At 39.9% G+C, this 22,370-nt stretch overlaps 1 protein-coding gene across 3 annotated transcripts in view; it reads left to right on the top strand.

The window, feature by feature from the left end:
- The first annotated feature begins 1,649 nt into the window (after positions 1–1,649).
- LOC110062559 (uncharacterized) overlaps positions 1,650–22,370 on the top strand; it is a 172,587-nt gene continuing 151,866 nt past the window's right edge. The window contains exon 1 of one of the 3 annotated variants that reach the window (XM_089283479.1): positions 1,650–1,721. The gene's annotated coding sequence lies outside the window, so the exon portion shown is untranslated. Of the gene's footprint in view, positions 1,722–10,645; positions 12,003–20,513; positions 20,634–22,370 lie in introns of those variants that run through there. The other 2 variants (XM_089283476.1, XM_089283478.1) reach the window with 2 other exon arrangements.

The following is a 22,370-nucleotide window of genomic DNA, read 5'->3' on the forward strand; positions in this document are numbered from 1 at the left end:
GATCTATGCAGATATCCAAGTCCTCTACTGCCGGTGGAATCTCAGCTACCTGTTCAGGTTCTGGCCTATTTAGAATACTTTCAAACTGTTCCTTTCAGCGTACCAGCTTTTCTGCTTCTTTCGAAAGAACATTGCCATGTCTTTTACAGGGACATTATTTAACATTTTGTTAATTCGAATGGGCGTATAAACGGGGTAAAATTATAAAGGATGATACAAGTTGGGATTTCAGAAATGTGGCCGTTAGCCATATTAACGGGGCGGCCGCATTAAGGGGGTTGTCTTATAAGAAAATGTATGGGCATTTCGTCGGGACAAGAAAAAGTTGCCATAATAACGAGGTGACCATAAGACCGGGTTCCACTGTACAACAACAATAATGCTTTCTTTACTCTTGACACTTAATGTACATTTGCGAAGAAAATTACAGTAACTTGAGGAAAAGATATGTGTTAAGGTCGAGCCAGGGGGATAAATGAACCTTGCGGTTTTCGAGTTATTCCCCTGCCTTTTACATGCAAAACAAAACTGAATAAGACCAAGGGAATGAAAGAGACAAGTAAATAAAATGCAAACACAGAGAGACAGACCGAACTCTATGAGTAGTGGATATTCGAAGGAATTGAATGTTCAAAATGTTAGTTACTTAATGCTATTTGTTGATGTTGTTTCTGTACATGTACAGAAACAACATCAAACTATTTCCCAACATCATACTAGAAAGTTTCACCAGACGTCACCCCGCCGGATCGCTTTCAGCCGCTTGCGCGTGTGACTCGAAGGTGAGCCTGATCGGAGGCTGTACACTTACTGCATATGATCTTTGTTCTGACTAGAACTCTTTCGAGCAAGTCGTCCGGGGTCGTCACACAACGATACGAAGGAGCATTGCGTGACGAGTCCAACTACGGCTACGGAGGAGCTTATGTTCTGACGGGATGAGAACCAAATTATAAGTTTGCAGACCATTTCTAATAACCATCTTGCATTGTTGCAACTAAAATATTTCAGAGCAGTTCCTAATAGTGCGCGAGTGAGGGTTACGGTCAATCCCCAGGGATTTCTGTCTTCTGGCTACAGGGAAGTTGGGTTCGTACATTTTTAAAGTAGAAATTCTAATCATGCTGTTATTAGCCTTGGTTGAATTCAATATTGCTTTGTGGCCTATTGATCCTAAACCGGCACGCGCCGCTACCATATTAGCTATTTCCCATCTTAGCTAGCTGTTCAGCTCTTGATTTTATGCTTTCGAAACTCTAGTGCCTTTTCCAGTCCCTCTATTCTCTTTCTCAGCCTTTTGGTCCTTTTTGATAGCTTAAAGCAATCAATGTCTTATTTGGAAAAGCCTGTGAAAAAAAAAAAAAAAAAAGAAAAGAAAAACACTGGTGCAGACGTAATCTATTGCGTAATACCCAAGTATAACCACATTGACCTTTATATAACAATTGTTTCAGTTAGATTTAGCTCCGATTCAGCAACGAACGTGCGTTGATTTGACGAGCCTGACATGTATGTGACTCAGAAGAAATCCCGGGGCAGATATTTCAGGCTACAAAGTGAGCGCCGTGCTTAGTTACTGAGGACCTTACAGGCCGTTGTACAACACCAGGACAACACGACTTCGACTCTGCGAAAATATAAGTTGTAAAATTTCACCGTGTCACTAGCCGGTGCAACTCCAAAACCTTAGACAGCTAAATCAGCTTAATTATCATCATTTGGTAAGTCAGTTCTTTTGTATGCGGAAAATATAAGCACAAGTGCATCTACATAATTAACTTTTGCTGTTTTAAGACAAGTTTTCAACTTGCCTTTGCTTATTCATATGAGCCTGTGTCATGCATGTACCTAAGAATAGGTCACATGTGTAACGCAAGTCGAAGGAGTGTTCATATAACTGAGTAACTCAAAGGGAGGTAGTGTTTACACGATAACGCGAGTAAATTCAGGCGAAGTTATAGCAGAAAAGTTAAAACACCAATGTTTTAGTCCGGGGCAACGCGACCTTTTAAAACTCACGTGTCACTTAGTGATAAAAAATGCTTCCTTCCTTCCTGTGCCCGGGCGGGTAGTAAACTGATATACGGTGATTCACAAACCATGGTGAACAGGTGTATTTGATTTGTATGGTTTTCGGTACCCGAGGAACATCAACCAATCAAGAACTGAATTGAAATTCATTCATCTTATCTCGCATTTATGAACTGACACGTGAAAAGGGTGGACCGCGATAAGGTCATAACCGGTCACTGTTCGTTACTCGCTCCGTTCACAAATGAAGTAAAAATTTCTTTGATTAAAGAGGAAACCAAGCATTAGTCATTCGAAGCAAATGACTTTTTTTTCGAAAAAAACCGTGGCATTTCATAGCCTTCTTGCTTCATTATGGAACACCCGTTTTACGAACACGGGCCGGGGCTTATGGTAATCAAGGTAAGCGTTTTTGGTCTCTTAAAGTAATCCGCTCGTGTGAGGTTGTAGTCTACAACGACATTCTGTCTGTGAGAAGTGATGAACCCGTACTGATCTTCGTACCTCAAAGCTTCTCATTGTAAAGTACTCTCACACAGGCCAACCTCGTCTGCATAGTCCTCTCTAAGTCTTCATACCAAAGAAGACCCTGGGAACGGGGTTAAACAATGCTTCCGCGCCGCTGAACTTCAAAACCCTTAGTAAAGCAATTGGATACAATTTGTTGCCATGTAGATAAAGATTACAACAAATTGTTTCATGGCTTTTTGTCTCACTGCAAAAGTAGCTGGCTAAAGCTTCGTGAAGGCCAATTTGCCAGAATCCTATATTGATTTCGTCAAGGAGAAGATGGAAAGAGCATGTTGATTGCATGTATATAGATAGCCTGCAAGGAGGCTCACCTTGGAGTCACGCGCGCGAGCGGAGAGCAAAGGAGTCTGGTGAAGAGGCGCCAACGTTTCTCGGCTTGGCCGCTCGAGTTCGCGCTCGCCGCGCGCGCTTGTGCTCCAACGTGAGCCTGCTCGCAGGCTGGTATATAGACAACAACTCACCGTTGAAATGCGTTGCTGGTAGCTATGACGCGTTCCTGTCAATATTCAACTCTGCAGATCGGTTATAGCAGAATTCCGACTTCACGGTTGGAACCGACTGGCAGATCAGGAAGTTCAGATTAAAAGGTAGTCCCAATATATCTGAAATTATAAAATTAGTACCCACTCTTGTTCTTAGTACATCGTAACTTGATCAAGAATATAACACAAACAGTGGTGATAAACATTGTCAGTTAAAATGCGTTGGAACACAATGTTTATCGCCGCTGTTTATGTTATATTCTTAGTAGCCACTCACCTATGTTCTATTGGAAATCCGCGAATCTGAATAGTTCTCTCATAAAAAGAAAGTAACTAATTTATGGCAAAAATCACACCACACGAAAGAAATGTGGAAACTGAAAAGTGCACCTCGCCAAATTGAAAAACAAGACTTGAGGAATGTCACGGCATTTTTTGCTTTCGTTGATCGCTTAGGCAAACCTATAGATTAATAAAAGAATGAGCATGCCAGGCACACGAGTAGAGGGAATAACTGTACAAAAGATAGCTGTGTTCTTAGAGTTTGGCTTCCGGGCAGCTATTCTGCCTTGTCAATGCCAAACCAGCAAGCCGAGCTTCCTTGACGATTGAATTTCAATTGGTGTTCCGGTTGGAATCAATGTTGTATCGTCTTCTGCGCGTATCAGTTTAACTCGCACATAATTCGTAAATAGGCGCAGCCCCGCTCTACGGACATCACGGCTTAAACAAACAGTTTTGTTTTTCACGACACAAAGCTCATATGTTTAAGCCAGAACTACTTTGCCAAGTCTTAAGATGTAAGTGACTGTGCTAATGAAGTAAACTTGACTGTCATGGCTTGGCAGAGCTTGATCTCTTTCTCTACTATTTCTTTTCTTTGCGGATGGATGCTGAGGCCCTACCTTCTACGCAAATAGAGGTTGTCAGCTCTCCTCCGCAAAACTTCCCGAAGTAAAGAGGAGAGCTAAACGGGAGAAAGAAGGCGCGCAGACCTGTTGTCCACCGCGCACATTATAGTCTCCCTGTGAATCTCCGCGAACTTTATCTGTCGATGGGAGAAAGTGGCAACAATAGTTGCACGCGGAAATCAGTCAAGTTTCTAGACCTTATTTCATGGTTCATTTGCGACGCAAGCATAAGCATAAGCATAAATTACTTATGCGCCAGTGAGGACGGCCGCGACATAAGCATGAGCATTCCTATGCTTTATACTAAAACTCGATAGAAAAACAGAACTAGCACGAGCTGTTAACGTAATGATGGCGCGAGCAAAGAGAATTAACATTTTGATGACCAAAGTAAACAAGTTGTCTTTCTTTTTTTCATCACAGCACTTTCTACAAGAAATAGAAAACATGTTTTCCGTGTTTCTATCGAGTTTTACTATAAATCTACTCTCCTTCTATCACGAATGCCGTTCTTTGATTGGCTACGCTACTTTCTATCTGTTCTGCTGTAGATAGTGAGTGGCCTAGCAGTGTGCGCTTGTTAACAAAAAGACGGCCGCTTCTTTGTGTTTTCAAGGTGTCTGTGAAGATGACTTAGACAAGATTTTGAACGACTAGTAGATTTATGCTAAAACAATCAGATTATTCGCTCTTGATTTCCAGGCGTGACAGATGACGAGGGCTGTGCCCTCGTCCCGAGGGGGGTGGGAGGAAGGTACTTCCAGAAAAATTGGGTGTGGGTGTGCGGCCCGCTTCCCAAAACCCTTACCCTATTTATGACCAAAATCTGCGATATTCCCTGCCCTATTTATGACCTGACCAAAATTCGAAACCCTATTTATGACCTAACCCTTAAATCAAAACGCTGTTTCAGATCTGCGTTATTATAAGTTCCCTAGTTCAGACCGATGTTAAATTACCGTAAACATAATTTGTGAAGGGCTTTTGTTGATTTTCTTTTCAATCATGATGAAAAGGTGGCTTCTTTTTAAAACATACCCATATCAAGGCTAGAATGTAAAAACCATACCCTATTTATGACCAAAATGGCCAAAATCAGCTAAAATCGATACCCTATTTATGACCAAAACAGCTGAAAAACCATACCCTTTGAGGCCGCACAGACCTATATAGCCCATATAAGGGAGTAGTTCCCCGGGGCCCTCGTCAACTGTCACGCGAGAGAAATCGAGAGCGAATAATCCAATTGTTCAATAGAAACACTCGTGGAAGTCTGGAGGAACTCGAAAAACCTGTGGACACACTTGTCTAACGGCTCGTGATCCCACAGCATTTCTCGTTCTCCAAAAACTTTCACTCGTGTTTCTGTAACTCGACTTAGAAACACGAAACATGTTTTCTATTTCTCAAATAATAGTTTAACAGAGAGATCCTTTTACAAAGGCAAACATATCTCGTTTTGAGAAAACGAACTTTGAACTTACAGGAAGAAATGCTTCTCAAAATAAAACTTCAATACATTAAAATTGAAATTCCAAACTTACCCCCTTTAAGGTGGCCGAGCACAGTTTTTGATAAACTCTGAGAATTGCTGGGTTCTTTTCATCGTAACGTTTTCTAACATAACTTTCTAATAAAAGGCCAAAACAATCAGTACACTGTGCTCAATTATAAAGACAAATAGCACAGATAGCCCGAGTACTGAGCAAATAAAATGATCTCTGTATCAACGCCACGTTTGTTTGTTGTAATCGTTGTGTGCGCTGAATCGCCTTAGCAAGAACGCGCGCGAAAATTGTGTTCGGGTACCTAGGGCCTATTAACTGATATCTTTTCAAGCCATTGCTAAGGAAAATTTATTCTCATATGACCTCATCATTTTTAGTTACCTAGTTCAGAGTTAGTTCATGTGTTTTAACTTTTTCATGATCAGTAACACCAGTGATGACGTCATTAGGCCGCGCCCCTGGTCATTTGACTAATATTGAAAAAAATGCAAAGGCTCTCAGGCAAATTACTTTATCGAGATTTTTTTCTTTGATTTAGTATTTTAATTTTAATCCTCATTACGCTATGCATAGAGTTTGTTTCATTTCTAAATCGTCAGATTTGAGAGAATTTTAAAATACTGAAAAATTCGAACAAGGAACGCATAGCTATGTTTTCAACGTTGGCTGTAATTGAAACTCGTGGAAAAAGGCTGGATTCAATGAAAACCGCGTTTTCTTTAGGATTTTAAAGAAACCAGAAGTGCGCCCTAGTTACCCTATCAGCGCGTGTGTAATTTACACTACCAGTGCACTTCGGTAAGATCAGACAAAACTACACGGAGTTAGTTTTTCTTTTTCTTTTGCTCTTGTTTTTCTGTTTTCCTCATATTTTGTCTTTGCTTATACTTTTGTATTTGGCATCTCGTGAAACACAAACAAAATATAAGCAAATTTACATGTTATTGAGTTGTTTTTACGCAAATTTACTCGACATGCATGAGAGCGCGCGCTAAGTAATAAAATGAACAATGATAGGGCAGATGGCCATTGCTGTAGCTTTGCCTGGGATTTAACGATCTTGGACGTTCGGGTACTCCATTTTTCGTTTGATGGATCATTTTCTCTACTAATTTTCTACGTTTAGCGAAAAAATGAAGAAAATCTATCAACTAGAAGTTTGAATATTTTTTGCAAAATGCACCATCGAATTCCGCTCTTAGTTCATCTGTGCGACGGTTTCAAAGGCCTCTTGAACGGTTAAGTTTTGTGAAAACGCTAGTAAAATTTAAATTATTTACGCAACACACCCACTTCTACAAAATATGACTAAGATCCTTTGCCTCCGTTGACTCACCCTCGATATTTTTATTATAAACCCCCGTAGACCATGCTGAATTACATGGGATTGCACCAATTTTTCAAAATTAGGGTAGTTTTCCACACGCTTTATCTCTGAAACGAAGTCGGTTACCCCCAATTTTTTTTGCATTACTGACACAAGTAACTCATTATCTGACTGCCGTAAAAATTAAAAAAAAAAAATTCTATCGACTGGAAAATTGTCGCATGAACGTCCTTAGAGTGCTACTATGACGAAAATCGCATCATTCAAATCTGAGCCATTTTAAGACACAAACAAGTAGTCTGTACAAGAGTAAAAATGCTTTTTGCTGTTTTCAAATATCTCTTTTAGTTCCAGAGATATTCAAGTTTTTAAAATATGCAAATTAGCAAAGTGATGACGTCATACACTCAACTAAATTTTGAGCAAATATGATAAACAAGGATATCTAAGTCAATTTGCAACAGAAATGTTTGATTTTTTACAGTACGATTCTACTAGAGGTGCTCTGCAATATGAACTCAACAGTTTTTGTTACCATGGCAACATATTGGGTTCCAGACCTCCACGGTATTAATGGCTTTTCTGATCACTTTTAGGGTTCTATATTGATATTTGCTAATGGTGCCTCATCTGCATGATCCAGCAAGCATATGAATACGTTAGCGTGAGTTCATGGCGTTGTTTAATGTTTTCCAAGCTTAAAATCATTAAAATATTGAAATCAGGCTAGAGGGGACTGGAAAAGAGTGGGTTGCCATGGGAACAGAAATTGTTGTAGCCGTAGGTGTGTTGCATTTAGAACTATTAGCCTACCAAGTTTCAATGGCTTCTGCTGCAAAGTGACCAAGATAGCGCTATTTATGTACTTGATGTAATATTTTCTCATTTGCATATTTTACTCATTTTTCAAGCTTAAGTTTCTCCGGAACCAATGTAAATATTTGTAAACGGTAAACGGCGTCTTTAATCTTTCGTAGAATTCTACGTGATTAACCTAAAACATCAAGGGGGAAAAATTTGATCATAGTAGAAGAGCGCAGCCTGAAACGAGTGCTGATGCAAGTATGACATCAACTTGCCGTAAACAAAGATAATCAACAATGATTTAGATAAACATATACAGGCAAAAACTAACGATAGATAAATCCGACGTTTCGGCGACATCTTGGCGCCATTGTCAAGGGAAACTAATTAAATATGCGATTTCAAGGGTAACTAAGAGTTCAGAGTTTCTAATTTGCATAAGTTAGACAAAGACTTTAGCGCGAACTGAGTCTGATTGTACATTTAAACACGGTCGTAATTGTTTAATGAGTAACATCTCATTAATGAGACAATCAAACTTGTTGTGGCATTTTTTCAACACGCTAAAACAATTGCGAAGGTCATCCGGAATCCTGCCTGCGTGTCTACTATCATAGTGATTGCGTACTGACGAGGTCTTGCTTCTATGTCCATCAACGCGTACGAACAGATGGCCACGGGTGTAACCGACATAACCAGCATCGCACTGGTCACACTGGTCACATGTATAACTTCAAGTGTGACCAGTGCGATGCTGGTTATGTCGGTTACACCCGTGGCCATCTGTTCGTACGCGTTGATGGACATAGAAGCAAGACCTCGTCAGTACGCAATCACTATGATAGTAGACACGCAGGCAGGATTCCGGATGACCTTCGCAATTGTTTTAGCGTGTTGAAAAAATGCCACAACAAGTTTGATTGTCTCATTAATGAGATGTTACTCATTAAACAATTACGACCGTGTTTAAATGTACAATCAGACTCAGTTCGCGCTAAAGTCTTTGTCTAACTTATGCAAATTAGAAACTCTGAACTCTTAGTTACCCTTGAAATCGCATATTTAATTAGTTTCCCTTGACAATGGCGCCAAGATGTCGCCGAAACGTCGGATTTATCTATCGTTAGTTTTTGCCTGTATATGTTTAAACAAAGATAAGTGAATCTTATTCAAAATGACGCGAACATTGTCAATAGCTTTTCTCGCTTTTTGATTGGGTACTGAAAAAAGTCCATAAAATTCCATTGGTTAAAAAGTTGACAGTTCGACAGCTGAAAGTTGAAGTGTTGAAAGCTTGCATAAATTAATCTTTTATCCATCTGATGAGCCAATCAGCGCGCGAAAAATTAGACAGTTATTGTAAAAACAGTAGTTGTAAATTATCTTACTGTGTTGTCTACATTCAAGCTCACTCAGAAATCGTAATAGGACTTGAGGAAAAGGGACGATGTCCTTTTAAACGAGTGTGAAAGGGAAGCCTAACTTGAAACACCCAAGAAGGTTAAACGCACAGTTAAAAGCACAGTATCATCGTAACACCGGCTGCAGTCTTCTCAAAAGGCAAGCTAGGTGAAATTTATGTATTATACGTAGTCACGTTTAGTATAAATTGAAGGTTTTAATGACTGAAAATAATTTTTTCAGGATTTAGATACATATATCTTAGGATGTGAAATAGACTTTTTTTCGCCAATGGAAAATAATATAAGAAGTTTTTCCATATCACAAATATAACGATGGAAGGTAAATAATCAGTCAACAATTTATCAGCAAACGTAGACAAAATAGAACGGCAAAAGGCAAGAAACCATCTGGCGTATTCGATGATCGTCAGCCCATCAAAAGAAATACGATGTTCAAATATCGAATATGATTTTCTGAAACGTTGTCAGTAGCGACAGAAAAGTTGGACTTTATCCATTCTTGGTCATTTTTCTGCTCTGCATCGCGTGCGAGCACTGTTTAATGTTACAACAGCATTTGAATTTGTTTTTTATTTGATGTTTTATTTCTATGTTCGCCATCAAGCTGTTCAAAAAAGTGTGTCGGTTGTGTCATCTGTCAGAAGTGATGATGAAGTTTTTCTAAGGCGGCGAAGTTCAGTAGAAAGAGAAGAGGCAAACGCCAGTAAAGAACCATGAGTGTCATCTTCTAAGCTAATGAAAACAATATGTGGATTGTTTTTATGCTAAGTAAAAGTTCAATAGAAAAGTTTTTTCAATTTCGCTATCGTCTCTGTGGTAACCCCGCGGAGTAACGCATGATGTAAGCGTAGCAAGCGTTCCAGTACGAAGATCTTTTCCGCATTCTGGCCGCGCGTAAATTAGAGCGAAAGCAAAAATTGACGAAGCAGGGAGTGGTGGGACGAGAAACACCACCCCCTCACTCCTCAACACCCCTGCTTCGTCGATTTTTTTGCTCTCGCTCCAATATACGCGCGGCCACAATGCGGGGAAAGCTCTTCGCACGAGAACGTTTGCTACGCAGCCTAGACGACGTCAAGACAAAATAGAGGGTCTGGACAAACTACAGTCGTGGGTGTTTCGTTTCTCAGTCCCTTGGCTGCTTTGAGCGCTTTTCACTTGACCAAAATTTCGGAACCTTTCGAAACGGGGACAAATGGCAGGGAAATTTCTTGGGAAAGTTTCCGGAAAACCCAAACACAAACCAATTAAAAGAAAATTCCAGAAATCCTGACAGGAAAATTAAATGGAAAGGAACTTTGCGGCAAGCAATTTTTTCGAAACGGATTCGCGGTCAAGACCTTGGAAAAAGTTCGAGAAGTCGATAGTTCCGTTCACTTCTCGCACAAATGCTATTCTTACATCCTTGAAAATATGGATTTATTGTCTTTCAGTACCCGAAGGCAGTCAACTGATGAACCTCATGTACAAATAACCGAATTATTGCTCTCTTCTAGTTATTCAGGAGGAGGAGCTTCTCTTTGATGCGTTCTCAACGAAAAAAGAAGCACGATACGTTTCTGGATTGACGGCTTTTTAAATTGCAGAAAGACTATCGTATTGGGAAATGATCGTGTTTAAGGTGGCTCAAAACAGTTTTCTGTTTTTTTTGTTTTTTTGTTTGTTTTTTTTTTTGAGACTTATGGAACTAGGTGCGATTTTTCATGCTTGGAACTGTACTGTTTTGAATGGCTGTGCTATTTTTTAAGGTAACTCTTCACTGTGCCTTTCATTGTGTTTAAGTCATAAATTAAGGTCGCACTGTCCTGTTGTTTAGCAACAAACTTGACCCACTTTTTACAATCAATTGCATCTATCTTAAAAACTAAGCCGGTGACCCCATATTTTGTTTTACAAAAATCTTTTTATTGCACATAGAAGAAGAAACAGACAAAATTATAAAAAATTCTGTGGAGTGGATTTTTCTTAAATTAAGGAAAATGGAAATTTCCAGGTTGGAGAAATTCCACTCCACAGTTTTTTGTTTACAATTTCGCACATGCATTCCGCTTTTGCTGTTGAATATTTTTTTGCATTAAAAAAGTAGGGTCACCGGATCAGTTTTTGAGATATTAGCTTCGTGGATAGGGTATTTTAGCGCCCGTTCTACGCACAAATTAAAATCTCGACTTTGTAAGATCGCCCGTTGCGCACGTGTGAAGGCGGTTTGCTGATCAGTAAAGCCCGCAATTCCATTCGAATAAACGCGAATAGTCCACGAATAGTGTTTTCTTTTTAAATGTTGTTGTTAGCAGCATAAGCGGTAAAAGGGGAGTACCATAAATACCCGGAGGTGAGACTAGCAAAGTAGAAAGAACGAAGAAAACCTGAAGAGTAGTTTTTTACCTGCATTTTTTAGATTGATAGCCGGCGCGATCGATCGCAACATCAACATCACAATTTTCGTTTACAGCATTGCGGTTTAAAAGGATGTTTTCCTTTGAAATTGCCTGCAGGATGGATGTTTTCGCAGTTAAAAATAACTGATAACTCAAACAGCTTACTTAACCTGGCAGAAACAAAGTTTTACGAAGTAGGCTTCGCGCCGCCATGTTTGTTTTTATTTTTAGCTATTTTTGCAAACGTTAAATCTCACGAGCCCTCGAATGATCGCGTGATACCTCGTGCTGAATTAAGTGCGCGCTAGAGCCCAGGCGTCTCACGGAAATGTTACTGTTTTGAGTCACCTTAAGTGAAAGTCATGTGAGAGTCATCTTGTTTGTCTTTGTTGTGTCTGTATACTAAAAAAAAAAAAAAAAAAAAAAAACCGAAACAAGAGAGTTCATATTTATATTGTTTTACCTGTCCCGGAAATCCCGCCGGGAGAACCATCAGCCAGTTTCATCATTCAGGATCATTCAGTTTCGAGATTTGTCAACAGCACTGATTTCTTTTCTCTGATGTGCCTGCTAGGACGTAAAACGCACTCAAATAACTTCGCCAAGGTAAGTCGGTCGCGTATTAATTATATGGTAATTAGGTGAGCTAGAGAACCTAGAAACCACAAACAGGCTTATCTTGCAACACAACTTTTTATGGCGGCCTTTAGCGTCGTTGTTCAGCGGTTTCGAATCAATATAGACAAAGCGACGGCTCTAACACTGAACAATTGTTCTTTCTAAAATGAACTTGCTTTCTTTTTCTTCTCAAACCCCTGTTTGTTATCTACTGAGTCTCGGCATAATCAGTTACGAAGCTCTATTTAGCCGGGTGTTTAATTAAGGATTGTCGTCGATATTTCGCCCATAGTAATAGCGATGAAATCACCACACAATCTCTCTAAGCAACTTTGAAGTATGAAACGAGCATCACACATCATGTACATTACTTGGAGATGTTTTGGAAGTCTCAGGAATAACACTTTAAGATGAATTCGAGCCACTAGTATCGTTTTTAATTTAATGTGATCTGCGTTGAACAAAGCTGCACCGCGACTTGTCCTTAATTATGTTGTCGAGTTATCTTTTTTTATTTATCAGCGGTCAAGCTGATGATGGCGACAAGAAGGGAAAGTCTCTCGCGATGTGATACCCTGAAATGTTAGTCATCTCTCGCCCCCAGCTTTCCCGGCCCGGGATTAGGCTGAGGGCGGGAAATATGACTAAAATCTCAGGCTAAAGATATGACGGAAAGACGAATAAATGACTGAACAATGTGAAAATGTCCTAATTCTACAAAGCGCCGAAAGGAAGGGCGTGTTTTACTTTCAGTTTTCAGTAGCGCCATGATTAGCACTAAAACCGGAATTACAATTGCGGTCGTCCGCGCTTTGTTGTAAAGACATATCAACGGTAGAGGGACGTCTGAGTTTACAAACAAGGTTTAATTGTCTAGACGTCGAGATTTCGCTTCAAATACAACAGTAACTCAGGTTAAATATCCCTCTGAAAGATGACTGCATACCTAAGTCTACGAAACCAAGTACAGTCGAACCTCCGGTTGCGACCACCTCTCGTAAGCGACCACCTCTCCTCAGCGAGACGGAAATTTCTCGAAGGGGAGTACCGGATTTCTCGAAGTTGACTTTTCACATGAATAAGACATTTAAAACATGGGGTAAGTCTCTTCAGTTACCATATGCTAATGAGGCAAAATTTTGACTTAATATGGTCTAAGCTCTCATAAGCGACCACCTCCAGTGAGCGACCACCCAAGCTTGACATTTTGGGCGGTAGCCTATGGGAGGTTCGACTGCACTTACACAAGTATGGATCCACAAGGTCAAGGTGTCTTGGAACAAATACAGCCGCATTGACAGGAACTGGTTTTAAACACATTAACATGGCCGGTCCTATTTCGCGCCAAGCTTACGCAGGGTCGCAAAGGTTTTTGGGAGCTTACAAAGGTTACTAAGGGAATCTAGAAAAACAACAACAACAACACCAAGTGGTTAGCCAGACATGCACGGCATGTTTCTGTACTCCTTCAATACGATAGCCTTGATTGTTTCAATGGAAACGAATTGTTATTAATGAGTCCTGAGCCCTACTCTTGTTTGAGCCTGTTTCACTAAATGTTGCAACATTCACAACTACATTACAAGGCATTACCAAAGGTTAAACTAAATTCTGACTAAAAAAAACTTTCTTTTGAGCGGCGGGTGCAAATATAGTAAACACCGAAAACATACAGACTTTCTGCTGCCGAGCAAAACATTTCTTCTCATCAGCATCTTTTGTTGTAAGTTTGTATAGAATACCAGCCTTTGCGTCGAATGTTTTGCACTTCGTTGAGAGTTTTGTTTATATTTAGACATTATGTTTGTTTTTCTTAGCGATAAAACCGAACGCGGGGGATTCCCGCCATTTTTCTTCAGTAGCCAATCAGATTATGGCTCTCGTTCGTGGACTGGTGCGAGTAGGATATCGAAAGATCAGAAGAAAAGAATTCTTTTATCGGAAACAGTGTGTTTGTGCTTTTTGTACAAAAATAGAAAAAAAAAAAAACGCGTCTTAAACGGGATTACGCCTTACAGAATTGTGAGTATATCGACAATATGTGAAAGAAAGTTTTTTGTTGTTTCTATTTTGCGATTAGATCCGATTTTTAAAGTTGCTAAAGTCGACCCACATGTATGCTTTTACTTTCAGTTGACTAGCTAGCTTGTGCAAGTTGGAAATTGCGCTGATTAAACTAGTTCAAAACTTAACAACTGGTAAATTCCGTGGACCTTATTTTCCTAGTGTGTCTTCAATTCGAGTAGTACCGTGATCCGTGGTGCGGAACACAGAAAGGGCCACTAACATCCTCCCATCCTGATGCAAAGCTGCCAAGCCTACAGTGACTCACAAAGTCTTTGTACCTGTACCTTAATAGTGGTCTCCCAAGCTAGTGTCATCTAATGAGCATAATCCAAGCTCCAGTGTTATCCATCGATATAAACAGCGTCTCTGATGCCATTACTTAGGTACCTAACGATGCTGCAAAGGGGTGATCAATGAGTTAGACGGCGCGTCCCACTTTTCACTGGCTAGCGGGCTGGAAACTAACCCAGTAGTTTTCCTAGTTTTCCGAAACGAGTCGTCAAAAAACTGTTAACTTTAATTAGTTAACCAGGCCATATAGTGAATCAGTCATATAATTGAGTCGCTACTGATTATTCTAACTGGAGGGTGTTTTGAAGAACATTTTAAAATGAAAATTAGCGACATGAGAAAAGAACGACGTTTCGCCGCCCTCATGACAGAATTGACCTGGCGTGAAAAATAGGGTGAAGTATTTCTTAATGTAATTATCGGTATAAAAATTGGGAGCGCATTCATTGACATCTGCGACATTAACGTCACATGGCACTGACGAAATTTATGGTATCTATCTCTCTGGCGTGGAGAGGAAACATGTATGCTTTAAAGTCTCAAAACACTTGCAAAGTTTGAAATTCCTTCGCGGTCCTTCGCCTTTCTAGGCTCAGTCTCCCCACTCCAAATCTGTCAAAGAGCGCTATTTTTGTGTATTATTAAACGGTTCAAGTAATAAAACGCTGGAGATAAATTGTAGACAACATTGTATTCGCGACAACGAAAAGAAGTTTTTTATCGCTTATCCATTCTCAGACGAAACAGATGATCCAATACCAAGCATTTTCCTTAAGCCATGCCCTTTTCTCCGATTATAATAACAGCAATGCCAGTTATACCATGGATGACTTGACTCAGTGATATCTAAATAGCTTCACAGTACAGCTTGTTCGACAGCAAAGCATAGCACTGTTTCTTGTTTGTGCGGGGACTGGAAAACCTTGGAGTAAGGGAGAGAAATGAAACATTGCGTAAAGGAAAGCTACAGAAGAGAAAAGGTCAGATTATAGTTCAAACTGTTCAGACTTGTCAGTCGTTGTATAAACCCATTATGGCCGTTTGGTAATTAGAATCCAAGGAACAAAATCTGTTTTGATACTTCGACTCGACCACAGTAGAGCTCCGCTTTTCCTTTTAAAAACATTAATATGCAATAACTCGAACGGGCAAAGTTATTGAACCGGCGTATGCAATAACGCTCCAGACTAAATAGAGTAGTAACAATATGAGATGTGTGAATCTTTATCAGTTTGTAGCTAATTCCATTCTGACCATTGAAAATCTCACGAAAATGTACGAGCTGTTTTCTGACCGTTGCTTATTATGCTTAGTTAAATAACCATTTAGAAATTAAAAAAATTGCTGGAAGTTCTGGAATGTTAACACCGATCTGTACCTCTACTTAAATGTCCCTATTTTACATGATTCTTTTTGTTTGGACTAGCTGTTTCGCTTAGGAGTATTTGCATATTTCGCCACGAGATTCATAAATATTTTTGCCAATTTTCGGGTCGTTATTTGTTGTTAATGTTTCCGTGAGAAGTATTCATTATTCATTATTCATTAAGCTGAAATGTTCTAGACGTTATAGTATTCAATATTTGTAATGACTGTCACCATAGTAACGTTTTGCATGGTTAGAGATATGTTTCTAGAATTCACAACAGACTTTGATAATCAAGACAAAAATTTGCTTACTGACCCAAATACTCTGCTAAAGCTGAAGATGGTATGCAGATTCATTGCAGTTTCGATTCTAGTGTAACTGTACTCTCAATATCAAAGAGGTATGTGAGTCCTGTATTCCTAAGTGTTTTGCTGGCGAGCGACCTTCAATTAGTGTTGGCAATTATCTCTTATCTCTTTATTGTTACCGGTCGTACTCAGCATTAGAAGGCACTTCCCAGGTCGATTACAGTGTATTGAGCTGCCTTGGATCGAGGAAAAACCGTACTCTTGAAACTTCGTCACAGTAGATTTTTCACTCACAGAAATAACTAACAACGATTCTCATCCAAATCTCACCAGTCCTCTCCTTGACGACCAGCTCCAAGACCTTCAAGTGTCGTTTTATATTTCTCGAGAAACATTCTGTCTTGAATTCAGTTTAAACGGACCTAAATGGACCAAGCATCTGCATTGAACAGAAATGTTTAACAATTATTCACCGAAGTGGAGGTGTATAGTGGTGGATATTTACCGAGCCGCGAAGCGGCGAGGTAAATATCCATCACTTTCACCGACACTGAGGTGACTAATTGTTTTAGTATATACCACACAAGCTGAATAATTAGCAGACCAAAACTTTGTTTTATGTGTGACAAGCGGTCGGAAATGTTAAAATCTCTCGCGCCGGCTGCTCGGAGGTGAATAGTACTTGCTAATCACCTCGGAGTTAACCAATCAGAGTGCGCGAAAAGCACTGTTCACTTGTGTGGTATATACTAAGATCCAAATATCCTCAACCCATCTTGAGAGTTTTGATTACCGGTGATGAAATAAGTAGGCCCGCGAATACAGTATACAGTGGTTTGTTATTTTGTCCGGCGGAAAAGCGACCACAACTTTTATATGTATGTATCGCAGTCTCCAGTTCTAAATGATGCTTTGTGAGTCAGTCTGAGTCATTCACCTAGGCTCATTCATCCCTCTTCATCCCTTTAACTCTCTGATATATAAGTAATGTAGCTGACTAACCGCTAACGTAACGAGAAATTGTTTATAGTTAGAGCCCATACAAGGAAAGGCTATTAATCACGGTATACTTGTTTTGAAAGTCTGAAGCCCGGGAAGAACCGATCGCAAGGGATGTAATCATACGGTTTCGAGTTCAATTTGGAATTAATGTGCACGCTTCGGAGAGTGCAATTACAGCTTTTTGAATAACTCACAAGTGCAAATTAAATTAACTTATAGCTGTTTTTCACATGACGTCACTAAAATTCAAACTAAAAAACTGTTGATCTTCCTGAGATGTTACTTTAATGATGTATAAGAGCAGCTGAAAACTAATATTCATACAAATTTTCGCTCTAAATGGGTTCTTGGTTTTGTGATACACTACGCTTGAATTTCCAAGCTTTTGCGTGACGCGGCATTTACATGACGGCGTCATGATGGTTAAAACAGTGACTTATTTCGGGGAACTTGGCTATCTAAACAGTTCATGTCTTAGAAAAAGTATTATTTTAATGTTTCAGAGTTCCTCGAGGGATAAATTCACGCCTTTGTAGCAAAACTCAGTGACAGATGTTTCTGTTGGTTTCCGGCCGCCATGTTGGTGCCCATACGGATGGGCACCAGCATGGCGTCTCCATACAAATCTCTATAAATTTGGGTAAAAAATTTCTCCGCATATCTTGCATAAGAAAAATTGCTGTGACCAGAATCTTCGCGAGAGTCTTTGCATATTTACTTTCTTTCATTTCCCAGATTCTGGACTTAATCTATTGAACGGTTTTGATTTTTATTTTGATCTATTTTGAATGGCGTGACACTGAAAACCAGCAATTAATAATATAAACATGAAAAAATGAGCGTGGAGGAAATGCTGGAAGATCTTTCTTGAAGCCATTTTTTTCAAATATTCCGCACTAAATTTTCGTCATCATTTTATGTGATATCATTGGCTTAGAAAATTTCCTATTTTCTTTCAGCCAATCACAATCTAGAATTGTGTTACACTTGAACTGCACTGCTCTCAGCCAATCAGAATCGAGTAACTTTCTCATGTGTATTATTAATAATGGTAAATTGCACGACACGAAGTTCAACTGCCCCTTTATTAGATCCATTTTGAAATCGCGCAATTTTATCGCCTTAAATTTTAGATTTTTGTATATTTGTTCCAGTAGTCGGTTTGTTGAAAACAGCGGAACCGGAAACGCCTTTACGTCTCATTTAGTGTGCAAAACGATGTCATGCGACGAAAACTCACTCGAGCGTGACAAATAAACAAGCAGTTCTGAAGTCAGAACGACAATAGTCTACTTCATGCTTAAAAGTTCAGTTCTCGTCGCCTGAATCAGTGATGGAAGGCCTTCCTTTCTTCTGGGGTTAAGGCTGAGACTTTTCATTGTCTTTGGAGGAGGAATTTGAAGGCGCATATCCTGTGTAATTCTGCGGTGGATTTCTTTTGAGTTGTGAAACTCCCTCGAGTGCACGATGCCCAGTGGATAGTACTTTTTTTTTTCTTTTAAATACGGTTTAGTGGCATAATTTTAAGGGAGTCCAGCTCGTTATCATCTCCGTTTCTTTTTGTGACCTCGGCGTAGGGCTCAATACTCAGGACCTTGTCAAATTCTTGCGGCGCCATTTGTTTCAAGATACTTTCAAGATGGCGCGACTGGCACCAGCTTCGCAAGACTTTCGTTCATTCACTGTTTTGTGGAGCAGGGTGTATTTACCGACCTTCGTTTAAAACTATCGGAAACCTGGAAACATCTACCTTCTTGAGATGGCTCTGAATTTGTTGTTGTGTGTTTTTCGTTTGTTTATGTTTTACTGGACTCGGTATCATACGGATCTTAAGCAGATGTTGAAGAAAAATCGCCAAAATGTTCGTCAAAATGGACACCGAAAATTGGAAACTTCCATTGAAGTAGGTCTTAAGGACCTAAGTAGCCTGAAGGAGCTCATAATCGTCATTCAAAAACTGTAATTAATTAAATTCGTTAATTGTTTTGGAAAAAACACAACAATGACAACAAGTTTTTGGCAATAGTAGTTGCAACATTCGCCACACAATGGCTTTTTGCCTTTCATTTTGCTGAAATTTTATTGATTACTTTAAACTAACATTGGAATCTGATTGGTTGTTTGTTTTACTGTCCCTTTCTCATTGGCTGAGAAAAAGATGCGATTTAGAGCAAAAAATAGTGCGATTTGTGACTAAATCGCACCACTAAGAGCCTATCAGATTGCAAGGATAGCCAGTGATTTCAAAATGGATTTAATAAGGAGAACAACGGCTGTGCATGTGCGCTATTATTCTTGGTACATTTCTTTACCGTCCTCGGCAAAACAACAACGTGAAATGATCAAATTCTGTGTTGTCTGGAGAACGGCTAGTTTTTTTAAATTTTTATTTCAAGTTTATCGCTGTGTCCCAGATTCAGTTTCGTGAAAGTTTTGTCAGTGATAAACATTTTTAATCGACGTTGTCCTCGGCGTTGCCATTGTGGTTACTTAAACTCCCTATTATGTTTACTCGATCTTGGCAATCTGCCGGAAACCTACAGAGACATACATATCATTTAACCGAGTGTATAGGGTCACACTGGGCTAGCTCTAGACCCTTTCCCTCCCCCCTCAAAAGGGCCGGTACTTCCCTGGCACTTTTCAGAGTACTCACGGTATTAAAATTGATAAAAGCAATTTCCTTTCAGTTTCTTTGTTTGTTGTTTTGGGAAATATACCCGCACTTGTGACACTCGTATTCCGTTTTACGCGTACTACATGTACCGTATCCCATTTCCAGTCGATTGAGATCGACTGCTCAAATTTTTTTGTGAGAGTTCGATTGTGTTCGGTCAATCACCGAACTTAATCGAGCCCAATCAAGTGATTAGTGTTCGAATAAATTCGATTGAGTTCGATTAATCGAATGTTCGATTTATTTTGATTAGTAATGTCGGGACAATATTAGGCTGGCAGTAGAATGGGTCATTGGTCCTATGAACTAACTTAGTAGTGCAGTAATATTAGTACAGGCACAAGTATTGAAGCCAAACAACACTGAACCCTCTGTGACATCGACAAGATTTACAGCTGGCCGAAATAATTCGCTGCTTGTGCTTTTATCTACTTTTAAGTTCTCACTGTATTTGACATTTTAACTGGCTTGTATCAGGCTAATACAGGTTGTTGATTCTTGACTGGTTTGTTGCCCCAGCAGCTGTAGTTGATGGTTAAATCTGAAAACGACCTGTCTGAACATAATTAGCTCTTGCAGTAATCGTTGGACTTTTCTCTTCTCATTTATCTAGTTGAGTTGTACGTTTGAATCTTTTCTTTTGAGATTCAATGTTCTACCCATTCTCATCGCCTCTTGATGAGGAAGTTGAGGAAGGATGAGGAAGTTATTTTATGCATCGTATTAGGTCACCTAAGTTATGCGTGTCATTGGCACGATTAATTGTTTACGCTAATTCGACAGCACCTTCGCTAGATCGTTTAATCAGAGAAGAAAATTGTGGAATCTACTGCGTGTCTAATCGCCATAAGCAAGACTCGTCGCGGCAGCATCTCGATACTGCTAGGCAGACACCACTGAAGAAGGTAGGCGAGGTATGTCGGTCAAACTAGATAGATTTCCGGCTTAATTATTATGATTCTAATTTGATTCAATATCAGGAAACAGGAATATACACAAATGTTTTTAACTTCGCGGCCGGGCTTCATCAATTTTTGCCAGAAATTTTCCTTATTTCCTCCTTTACTTCAAAATATTCAGGTTTTCCTCGTCCGATCTTCCGCCACCTGTAAACTTGTGGTTTGCCAGTAATCGCTAACCCAAATATTTCAGAGAGTCAGCAAGAAAATATTCAAAGTGATGTTCTGGTTAGCAAACTAGGAGACAATTCATTTGAATATGATAAGTTCAGCATTACTGATTATGTAGTTTTCGAACTAAGTTGACCAGTTATCTTATAAGACTGATGTCTGCTGCCTACATCTAAGGTATTGACGAATGTTTGCAATCGAGCAGCCTTTAGACTGACAGGAAGTTTGAGAAGATTACTGGATTTCATTAGCTTTAAAGCTTGAGGTGCCCGTTATTATAATACTGTCATCTCAAAGACAGGAGAAGACTCTTTTATTTCCATTCAGTCGCTTCCTCAGTTTCCATCGTAAATTGTCCATTTTAGAAGCCGAGAACGGTGTTCACTTCCTCCTGGTGATTTCTTGATACAATGTTGAGATGTATTCCCGGAAACGTCTCGTTTGTGCTCTCATTTGATTTAGTTTCGAACGAAAATGAAAAAAAGGTGCATGTAGCTATGGACGAGCTGTCCCTAATGACAGAAGTACTACGGAGGGACAGAGTCCATAGGTTAGGTTTGTTACCCCGTTCCCCCTACCAGCTTGAAGGAAGTGTGAGTTTAGCGGTCTTTCGCGACGTTTTGTGTCTTTTCGCCGCTGCGTTCTGGCGCGTAGCGAGACTCTTGACGTTAGCCAAGAAGGAAACGATGTTAGACTTCGAATTGGCGCGGCTGAAGCAGGTATCCCCCCGCTTCTAGTCTGCGTAAGTGGTTACTGAGTCTAACCGGCCTATGCCGGGACTGGGCTGCATACATCATCAACAACAACAACAGCAACAACGTTTCATGGTTTCTTTATTTTCATGGCTTGCGACCAGCAATCGCTGTGTCTCACTTGCCGTAACTGCCGTGGTCTCTCTACAGGATAGATTAATTCACTTTCTGTTCTCCTGAAACGGAACAATTGTATAAGCCACGCGCTGAACAACATTCTCTAGGCTTTGAATGTCTACTGGCGATCTATCATCATGAGAACCTTCCTTAAAGGTCTGGTCCTTGTTAATCTTCATAGAAAGGAGAAGAAAGAGATCCCAGCAGAGAGAAAGCCGGGCTCCTCAATGTTTGTGCGTGTAAGAAGAGTAATGAGGAAAGCGCAAAATGCTGTATAATTAATTTGCTGTCAGCACCGGTAACGTCAAGTCACGCAAGTGACGACGTGCAAGTCACGCACTCCCCGCAACGACGAAAGAAGCGTCAAATTTATATCGTTTTCCAGTGTCATAATTCGATTTTCTAGATAGTCTATGAGAACATTACTGAGGGTCCGAACCTTTGATGCGCAGTAACGTGATAGAGCAGTTACGAACTCCACGAGGAAACTGTATCTACCTCAGCCCCGTGGCCGTGTGCGCGAGCTACAACTGTGCCACAGTCGCGTGACCACACTCTTTTCTTAATACTGGTAATAGTTATCACTAAAGCTGCCCCCGCTTTCTTTTATTATTTCTGCTGATTAAAAACAATTGAACATTAT

The sequence above is a fragment of the Orbicella faveolata genome, unplaced genomic scaffold, assembly GCF_042242905.1.
Source record: "Orbicella faveolata isolate gen_17 unplaced genomic scaffold, um_ofav_v1 contig_12, whole genome shotgun sequence".
NCBI classification, from domain to species: Eukaryota; Metazoa; Cnidaria; class Anthozoa; order Scleractinia; family Merulinidae; genus Orbicella; species Orbicella faveolata.